Source organism: Anoplophora glabripennis, unplaced genomic scaffold, assembly GCF_000390285.2.
Source record: "Anoplophora glabripennis isolate ALB-LARVAE unplaced genomic scaffold, Agla_2.0 scaffold257, whole genome shotgun sequence".
NCBI classification, from domain to species: Eukaryota; Metazoa; Arthropoda; class Insecta; order Coleoptera; family Cerambycidae; genus Anoplophora; species Anoplophora glabripennis.
The window spans coordinates 281,016-292,002 of record NW_019416380.1 but is presented as its reverse complement, the minus strand read 5'-3'; positions in this window follow the sequence as shown (position 1 = coordinate 292,002).

The following is a 10,987-nucleotide window of genomic DNA, read 5'->3' as shown; positions in this document are numbered from 1 at the left end:
AAATATTTTTTTTAGTACAAAATATAATACAATCCTTTTATTATTTAAAATGTAATGTATTTATTTTATCAAACCTTAAAAAAAAACCTACTGATTAAATTTTGGAATCAAAAATAGAGAAAATAAGAATTTTATTTTTATATCGATTTTAATTTTTTTTTATTTTTATAACAAATTTTTTTTATTTCAAATAACATAAATAATCAAAAATCCTCTTCACTCTCGTCTTCCTTTTCTATTCTATTCCTAAAATTCCTATTTTTATCCCTAAAATATGGCTATAATGTGTATTCAGCATTGCTTCAATATACGTGTTCTAATATCTGCAAAAATATGTGATTGGTTTTTTACCCATAACTCGCTTAGTTTTTATGCTATCAGGCCCTTCAAAAAATCATTTTGTAGGTTTTTTCAAGGGCTATAAGATCAAATAAGTTACATTTTCTTTCAGCCCTTATTTTTGTAAGGGTTTGAGGTGAAAGAGCTTGAACAAGTTGCTATTTACGAACATATAAGAAACGGCCATATCGTACTTAATTTTTATTCTACAGAAAAAAAAAAATTCAAAAAATCAAAACCTACAATTTTGTACTCTACAAAATTTTGCGTATCATTAATAGTTTTTGAGTTATTTTCAAGAAAAGACAATTTTTTCCAAAAATACAAAAATTCTCTTTTCACTTCAAGCTCAACTTTTTTCAAAACTAAGCATTCTAAACCGTTCAAACTTCTAAAGCATATTACAAGTACATAAATAAAGTAAATTGTAAAGTGGTAACGATTATTTTCAATAGGGGTGGTAATTAGGGGGTGATTTTCACGTTTTTTGTCGCAGAAAAAAATACGGACCAACTTTATTTTCGTCATAACTCTCTTAGGTTTGATGCTAGGGACTTTTATAAAAAATAAAAATAGAGGTTTTTTCAAGCACTTTAGAAAAGGTTCTATGAGCATTATCTGAAAAATGCATTGGTTTTTGGTTATTTCACATTCAAACTTTCAATTTTGGTGTTTGACTAATAAGAACCAACCTTCAACAAGCTATTACTCCGCTTGTATTGGATCTACAGACACCATAAACACCATTCTTTTTGTTTTTTATAAGCTACATTTTTATAAGAATGATTTTTCTGATAAAATACTTACTTTTTGAGTTATTCGCGAAAAACGTCTGAAAAACTGGCTTTTTTGATTAAAAAAATTTACACTTTGACTCGTGAATAAGTAGAAAAAAATGCAAAATAGCAAAATAGTGCACCAAAAAATTCAAATTGTAATTCTGCCAAAACTAATGGTCCGACAGCATCTGCTTTGTTCACACTTGAAGCACACTACTTTTGTGCTCAGGGTCAGCTATACAACTTAAAAAATGTCGGTATAATGAATTTTTAAAAAACGGTAAATTTTCCGATTTTTCCAATTTTCTTCGTTTCTAATTATCCGATCGGATCGATCGATTTCTCGTTTTATTCGTATTTCGATTCTCCACAAATTGTCTCTTTATTCAGATTGCTTCGTTAGTTTAGGTTTTATAAGCAAAAAAACTAAAAAAATGCGTTTTTTGCATACAAATGTTTATACAAAATTAGTTAATGGTAAATTGGAGTAGGAAACATTTAAGCGTATATCTACAGACTGTCTTTTATATGATGGCACAGTCCGTTTGTTATTAGTATTTTTGTCACAAAATCACTGATTTAATGCTATATTGATTGGCGTAAAATTGAAATAAAAGTTTCACAAAACGAACAAAAAATTGGTAACATGTGCTTGTGCTAAGCAAACAAAATCAGAATATTTAATAAGATGCAAAGAGGCTACTTTCATACAATACGCGAAAGTGTAGACTTGAACATTTTTAACCATACAGGCTGTCTCACGATGACGGCCCAATAGAATATTTCAGAGACTACTTCGATTTCAATTTTGTAAATTTCGGCTTTGGAATTTTCAAGGGTGCTCTCTTTAAATAAAATAATGCCATTGTTGTAGCACTTCCGGTTATACCGGAAATCGCCATTTACTTGCTTATTTTAAATTGAACGCCCTGTATATCTTTACATACAGGGTGGCCATTAGTGTGAGAAAATAACTCCATTGTTACTTATAATATAATACGGAAAAAAAGTTTATATAAAAGTTGTACAGAATCAAGAAACCTAAACTACAAAATTATTTTGAAGCGTACAGAGCGATGAGTAAAAACGGGACACGTCAAATATTATATTATTTAAATGGAACACCCTGTATATTTTTAAACATATGGATTTCTAAGAAAATTTTATATATGGCAATATAAACAGCTTAACATTTTAGTGCGGGGTTGCCAAGTTATGTATAAAATTTTTCGAATTTTGGAAAAAACATGACCAAGAAGTTGTATTAACTAACTTGAAGCAAAAATATTTGACAGAGTTAGGTATAGACAAATGTTAGACAAAGACTCCTATATTAGCTAATATCGATATTTTATACAGGGCATTTATTATAATACGATCATTTTTAGAAAGTTCAAACTTGATTTTCTAAAAATTTTCAAGTAGAACACCCTGTATTTTATTCTTTTATTTTATTCAGATATCGGTCCACTTAAATTTTTATTAAGCATACCTAAAATTGTTAGTTTTTAAGATATAGCAACATTTCTGAAAAAACTTAATTTTTATTATTTTATAGAGTACCAACAAATAAATACTAACTAATAAAATGAACTCAAAATGGAATAATAAATTATGAACTGACAAGTTGACACAATGTGACAGTTTTTTCCAAAGCCACCTCGTGCGATCGAAAATAAAAATAATTAAGTTTTTCCAGAAATGTTGTTATATCTTAAAAACTAACCACTTTACGTGTAGAACATACTTGGTAAAAATTGAAGTGGACTGATATGTAATTAAAATAGAACAATAAAATACAGGGTGTTCCATTTGAAAAATTTTAGAAAATCAAATTAAAACTTTCTAAAAATGATCGTATTATAAAAAATGCCCTGTATGAAATATCGATATTAGCTAATATAGGAGTCTTTGTCTAACATTTGCCTATAACTCTGTCAAATATTTTTGCTTCAAGTGTTAGTAGTTGAAAGTTAATACAACTTCGAGGTCATGTTTTTTTTCCAATATTCAAAGAATTTTCTACATATCTTGGCAATCCCTCACTAAAATGTTAAACTGTTTATATTGCCATATATAGAATTTTATCAGAAATTCATATGTTTAAAAATTTATAGGGTGTTCCATTTAAAAAACGTAATATTTGGCGTGTCCCGTTTTTACTCATCGCCCTGTATGTTTCAAATTGCTTTTGTCGCTTAGGTTTCTTGATTCTCTACAACTTTCATATAAACTTTTTTACTGTATTATGAATAACAAGGGAGTTATTTTACTTTCTCACACTGGTCCACCCTATATTTGGATTTTACACGTAATTTTAGGAGGACTTTTATCAAGCTTTCCTACATCTATCTCTAATGGTCTTCGAGACATTTTAAGTTTTTCAAAAGAACGCTAATTTTTTTTTTTAAATAAGCAAGTAGATGGCTACTTTCTGTATAACCTAAAGTGCGTGCTACAACAAGCACCCCCAAATACTCCAGAGCCCAAATTTTCTAAATTCAAATCGAAGTAGTCTGAAATATTCGAATATGCGCCGTCATCGTAGGACAGCCTGTATTAGCTTCGATTTGAACACAGTGTAAACGATGGGTTACTAAAGCTGTTTTTTTTTAACGAAAACCGTTAATCAAACAGCTACTGATTAAATAAAATTCTTTAGCTTTATCTGAAGATAATTTTGATTAAAAATACGAATATAAGACGTGGTTCTGTTTCATGTTACAAATACATAAATGATAAGTAAGTATATTCTTATTCATATACACCAAACCATAGTTTCCGCTTGTTAGTCACTTTCTTATTATCTAATGGGGATTAAGTATTCATTTTGTGGGCGGTTTTTCGAATAAACCTAGTAGACCAAGCAAATTAAATTTTTACTCGAAAAAAGTCCTATCCGCGAGATTATTGTAAAATTGTCTAAATGAACATAATACAAAACATCTCCCATCTCGTGAGTCAAAAACTTTTATTAGCTAACATTTCTATTTAAACAAATAAGTGAGGAAAACAGTTTTTTCACTTTGCAGGGAAAACCATCAATTTTAGCGAAAAGTTAAAAAAAATAAGTTTCTACGATGAATAGAAGCCGAGATATTGCAAAATTTACAGCGCGCATCAATTTGAACTTNTTAAAAAATGGGCACTTTTCTAGTTTTTTTTGCAATAACTTTTTTGTTTATTAACCGATTTTAATTTAACAAGTCTCATTCTGTAGATAATTTTATTCCCTATAAGCTGTCTGTTTTTGCGTTAAAATTGATGGTTTTCCCTGCAAAGTGAAAAAACTGTTTTCCTCACTTTCCTCACTTGTTTAAATAGAAAAGTTAGCTAATAAAAGTTTTTGACTCACGAGATGAGAGATGTCTTGTATTATGTTCCTTTAGACAATTTTACAATAATCTCGCGCATAGGACTTTTTTCGAGTTTCTCATTTATTTTCGCTAATTTTCCTGGTGTATAGAGGCTTGAGTTGGTTGATAGATAGTAGTACCACATACTCGTATTACTAACAGTACGTACATATTTACTTTAAAGGTTGCAATGTTGTGCGAACTAATATTATTCCGTTACTTGCGGTAAAAATAGGTATTTAAACTTTTGAATATAATTCGTGAAGAGTAAGCAGCAATTTATTTTATTGATTGTTTTCTTAGAAATTTCTACATTTATAACTTCTAACGATTAGTTTCGTACTGCGGTATTTGTAAAAATTTGATTGGATATTCTAGGTGTAATTTTCATGAAAATATACACAAGCATATTGCTGTTTTCTTATTTTTTGTACAAGAATGATTATTCGATTGTTTACTGTAGCGACTTTCAAGGAAAAGAATTTTTTTACGAATCGAATTTTTATTAAAAATAGTTGAAATATTTATTGATAATTTCAGTCATTATTAGGTACTTAGTTTTTAGTATTTTTGTTACTTGATGCGATAAACTCTGGTAAGTACGATTCCCAGGAAAAGAATAAGCCAATACAATTCTGTTCTCAGAACTATTGTAACAATTTACCGCCTTGAACGTTATTTTCAGATCATTATAATATAAATATACAGGGTGGATCACAAACAATCACCAAAAATTAAACCTCGTATTCTTTGGTGGATTTTAAGGAGAGTCTTTCTTATAAAGTTTTTATTTCGGTCGCTTCGTTAAAAAGATAAGTACAGGGTGTTAAACTTAAAAATAATATTTTTAATTTTTTTTAAATAATTTAAAAACTAGTCACCGAAATAATTTGAAATTGGGCACATGTATTTATGTAAACATTGTCCAAAATCTGAGGCTTTTTCTAAAATTTAGATTCATCAGTGGCGCGGAGAGACAGGGTATTAGGGGCATGTTTTTCTAAATAAAATAGTACGCCACATTTTTGGGCATTTATTTATTAAAATCAAGAAAATTGAAAGACGAATCCGAAAATATCATGATTGTTACCGTAAAGCAGTGGGGTACTATTTTATTTAGAAAAACATGCTACCGATACCCTGTCTCTCCGCCACTGGAGCATCTAAACTTTAGTAAAAGGTTTCAAATTTTGGACAATGTTTACATAAATACATTTGCCCAATTTCAAATTATTTCACTGACTGGTTTTTAAATTATTTAAAAAAATTTAAAACCCAATCATAGTACCAGTACTGGAACATGATTAGGGCTCAATAACAACCCAAACTTTGTTCTATCTTAGAGAATAATAACACACCGTCCCTTTTTTTCCGTCGGCCCAGCCTCTGACTGCTGGGATAATCCTTGCGGTTAGGGCAAGGAGCAGATACTAATATTATAATTCTTAGAACATTAAGTTAATGAATTTGCCTTCCTGTGTTATAGAATTAGTTGTAACTAATAAACATTATTCAGTTCCCACGACCACAAATTGCGACGTATGTATATGATAATAAACTCTACTGATTCATTCAATGGCTTAGGATTTCATCAAAATTATGGTGTTTGAATAATAGAAATACTGGATGTTCTACAAGCTCTATGACAAACTTTGACAGGAAAAATTTTTTAAATTATCCCAGCTACCGCATGTCAAAGTTTGTCATAAAGCTTGTAAAACACCCTGTATAATACCCAAACAGGTTAGGATAGGAGTCAAATAAAGTTGACTTAAATTTAATTGTTTTTATCTCGGAAACATGTGTACGCGATCTGGGACATAATATACAGGGTGATTTACTTTTTATGATTAGGACTTTGACCATCGATAGATCTCGTCAAAATAATGTTATTTTGAAGTATACACTTTTTCTTCCAAAGGCTTCCTTTTAGAGATATAACCTCTTGAAAAAAATATTTTTTTTGGGGTTTATATTTATTTTTTCTTAAACTATGAAAGCTATTTGTTTTATAGTTAGTATGAAGTGTACGAATGAAAAGCTCTAAAAGCTCTATCAATTTTACAAATTATTGTGAGTATAGGTCAATCAGGGGCGTCCGTAAGGGGCTCTGATAACCCCTATTTTTAACATAATTTGTACGCCACCACTGAGGAATTTTTCAAAATTAATATATTTTTTTACATTGCGGTTTATTCTACAGCAAAAAGGTCTCTTACTATTTTTAAATGAAATCTTTGGTTTTTGAGAAAAATTGCTTCTTACGGATACATTACATATGAAATGGTTAAGTTTTTCAAACAAAGAAGATTTAGATACTCTTGGGGAGCTCTATCCACGTCCTTGGATCAGGCGTATTTTGGAAATGAATCATGCAGAACTTGGTACCTGCCCTATTGTTTGACCGCCACAACCGCCAGATCTAAATCCCATGGATTATTTCGTTTGGGAATTTATTAAAGAAAAGGTATACAGTTCACCAGTCTGTACTCTTGAAATGTTAAGAAGAAGAAATAAAAATAATTGTGAAACTATTAAACACAACCCTAATATGGTTAGGAAAGCAATTCAAAGCTTAATTAGGCGATGTGAGAAATGCATTGAGGTTCGAGGACAAGATTTCGAACATTTGGTGTGATACTTTTTCTTTTGTTCTCTATTGTTAATTGTTAATTCTGTTTGTTTCTCAATATTAAATATTTTATTCTGTTTGAAAAACAACCATTTCACATGTAATGAATCCATAAGAAGTAATTTTTCTCAAAAACCATGCATTTTGTTTAAAAATAGTAAGAGACCTTTTTGCTGTAGAATAAACCGCAATGTAAAAAAATATTAATTTTGAAAAATTGCCAGTGACGTACAAATTATATTAAAAATAGAGGTTATCAGAGCCCTTTACAGACGCCTATGATTGATTTATTTTTACAATAATTTGTAAAATCGATAGAGTTTTTCAGTCGTACACTTCATACTAAATATAAAACGAATAACTGTGAGTTTACGAAAAAATAAATAAAAACAAAACAAAAAGTTTTTTCAAGAGAAGTCTCTAAAAGGAAGGCCTTTGGAAGAAAAAGTGTATACTTCAAAATGACATTATTTTGACGAGATCTGTCGATGGTTAAGTCCTAATCATAAAAAGTGAATCACCCTGTATAAGTATAATTGAATGCTTAGCTAAAAGATAACGCTCTATTTCTTATACATCTGATTTTACCTCTCCTTCGAGTGTTATAGTAAAGTTGAGAAACTTTTCAAAAATATTAAAATTAGTTAAAGTGACAAGTAATTTAATTATTTTACATTTTAAGCAAAACGAGTTAATTAAAACATTTTAATAATCATGTTTTAATTATTTTTAAACAATTCGGACCATTATTATTTTGAACTGTTGACATGTAAGATTCATAAATAAATTATTTATTAATGAAATCTGGCTTGACCCTGCTGATATAAATCGAGACACCTAATGTACAAACCAAACGAACAATATTATTGTGTACCATGTACAAGTATTACCCCCTAGATTTCCGATATGTGAAAAAGATACGTACTTGTAAACAGTAGCTTTGATATCCCGAGATAATTTTTGTTTTCGAAATAAATACAAAACAAATCCAGATATTCAGTACGTATTCATACACATACAGTGGCAGAGTCGTCTATTTTTTAAATGAAGTTTTATATTAAAAAAAACTAGAACACTGAATACAATTATCAATTAAACAAAAATTCTTAACACACCTTTTGCCCCTCCCTATAATTAGTTCATTTGAAGTATACCCAGGTAAAAGAAACGTTTTTACCGTTACAGGTTATTAATTATGGTTGTGTGTTTTTTGCAACGGCATTGGTCTTCGACCTCGATATCATCTTCGTTTTTTTTGTCACCTGAAGGCATGGAAAGTCCTGCAATAGGTCGTTGAAACCGCCATGGGACTTGTTTGCGTGCAACTCTTTTTTAGGTGTTGGGTAGTTCTTAGCGTGTTATCCAATTGATTTAAATGTCATGTACAAAAACAATCACTCGATATTCTTTGTGAGATTTTATTCTTTCACATTTCAAAGAATGACGATACTGCCATTGTTTCTCAAAATTTCGGTTGAATTCGTAAATATACCTACAGTACAATAGGTCCGTGGTTAGGATGAATAAAAGATTAGAATGAAGAAAAGGGGAAAAATACGTTGATAGAGTTTTGCTTGTATTTAAAGTGTACGGGGTATCCAGAAAATTGAAAACCATGAAAGTGTCATAAGAATAACTACCTTTATTTTTACTCTTTCGAAAAGTGATACTTGGGAAAAGTCATCTCAAAAAGTTACTTCAGTTTTTAAATAAAACAATTCGTACACAAAACTGATTTAATTTTTTAAAGAACGTAATAAATATGGAAGAAAATGTATAATAAATCATGTTCAAACACTCCTCCACCAAAGTCTACACAAATTTGATAGCGAGAAGCGAATTCATTATAGCTTCGTCTAACCTCTTCTATAGATATGGACTGTGCACTGTGCAGCTCCCTGATACATTGTTTTAGCTAGTCGATGTTGTTATCCACAAGTAAAAGTCCATGATTGTCATCTGGACATCGAAGGGGCCATAGATTTTGACCATGCCGGCCAATCCAACGATTGCGAAATGTATCATGTAACCAGGTCCTAACATTTACAGTAGAATGAGCCAGATAACTGTCTTCTCTGGGGAAAAAAAGGAATATCGGTAGTTTACTGGAAATTTTCCAAACGTTTGGAGCATATTCAGGTGGCTATTCCTGTTGCATTTATCTTCAAAGGATTATAGTCCTATTTTACCATAAAAGGAAATCACACACCAATATTTACCTAGTGTTTGATGATATTCCAAAATGAGGATTCTCGGCACAGCAATATCGTAAGTGTTGAGAGTTGTCGAAAAAGTAGATTCGCCCAGAAACAATATGTTCCTCCGATCCACAGAAAAAATCGAAATGTGTAGTAAAAACTGATTTGTATGACAGAATTTTATTTCGGTTCAAAATTTTTTTACAACTCTTGAGTATTCTGAACGTCTGAGCGAAGGATATTCATTCACTGACTGTAGAACGAACATAGTAGCATCTTCATAGTCATAGTTTTTCTTTTGCCTCGTTGTTTTCAACAGTGACTCCATTTTTTAAAATGTCTGAAAATTTTTTGTAAAGATGACAGCGCTACACGTACGCCTGGATAATTTTCGTTTAATTATCGTATTGGCGATAAATGTTATATTTTTTGCTGTGAAGTTAGCATTTTGAAGGTAATAACTGTTGGATTTTTAAACGAAGTAGTGACAGTGAAGAATAAAATGTTTGAAGTAGAGTGAAATAATGTCAAGGATTCAATAATTATTATCTTAAATAACAAGCAAAATTTTCTATAAAAAACATGTCTTTCCCGTTACGACAGAAAAGAATTTGTCCTCGTATCAGTTATATCCTTCGACACATCTTTTAATAAACAAAGTTGACCACATTTGCCTTACCTTGGAATTCCAGCCTTTCTTTTTTAAACTTAAAACTGTAGAAAAATTATAAATAAAAATAGCAACATTTTCAGTTAATTTTTTTTTAAATAATCAAAGTTGGCTAATTTTTCCACAAATGGGAATTATTTAGTAATTCAGACTCACTATTTTTTTTTATGTTAACCGTTTAATTAAAATTCATCTGAAGAACTGTAGACTTTAATATAAAACAAAAAAGAAGCAATAAAAATATTTTTTAAATATAAATGACAGTTTTTTAAACAATTTCGCGTCAAAAATTGGTTTTAATAAACATAATAAGTTTTTATTCTGTTAGGTCTGTCAACGTCTACAGAGCCTTCAAAGGTGATTATAAGCCACGTGATTAATTTTATTTCCTTCAAAAATTATTCAAACAAGATCAAGATTACATTAAAACGCAACATTTTGTTTGACCGCCTGTGATTGGTGTAATTTTTCACGAGATTCTATTCAACCAATCAGCAACCGCATCATCTCGAGTGTAGACATAACAGTTTGTCATTGTTCATTGTAAACGAATCATACTTTGCAGATAACACAATTTTCAATAAGAATTTTAGACAGCCCATAACAATTCGATGTAGTAGACAGCATATCATCAAAAAATATGTATGTATTCGTTTACAGATTTATTTAATACTCTTGATTTCTTCGTATAAGCAATTCATACAGCGGTTAATTTTCAAAATTGTTGAAAATCCATATCTTCTTCAGTTAGCAGTAAAGCTTTTTCTATGGAATATTCTGACCAGACTCGACAATTTGTTTATTTAAAATTAAATTGAAAATGTTATATCCTAAAAAAATTAAATACAATTTTCGTTCGCGAACTTTATCCTACTTGTGTTTAAAGCAGCTGGTGGCCAAACAAAGCAGTGCTCTCATCTCCTATTTTTGAAAAATACAGGGTGTTAAAAAAAGAGTGTAAAATATTTCAGGAGGTAATACCTAGTATGAACCAAAAAAAGCAGAAAAGTCTT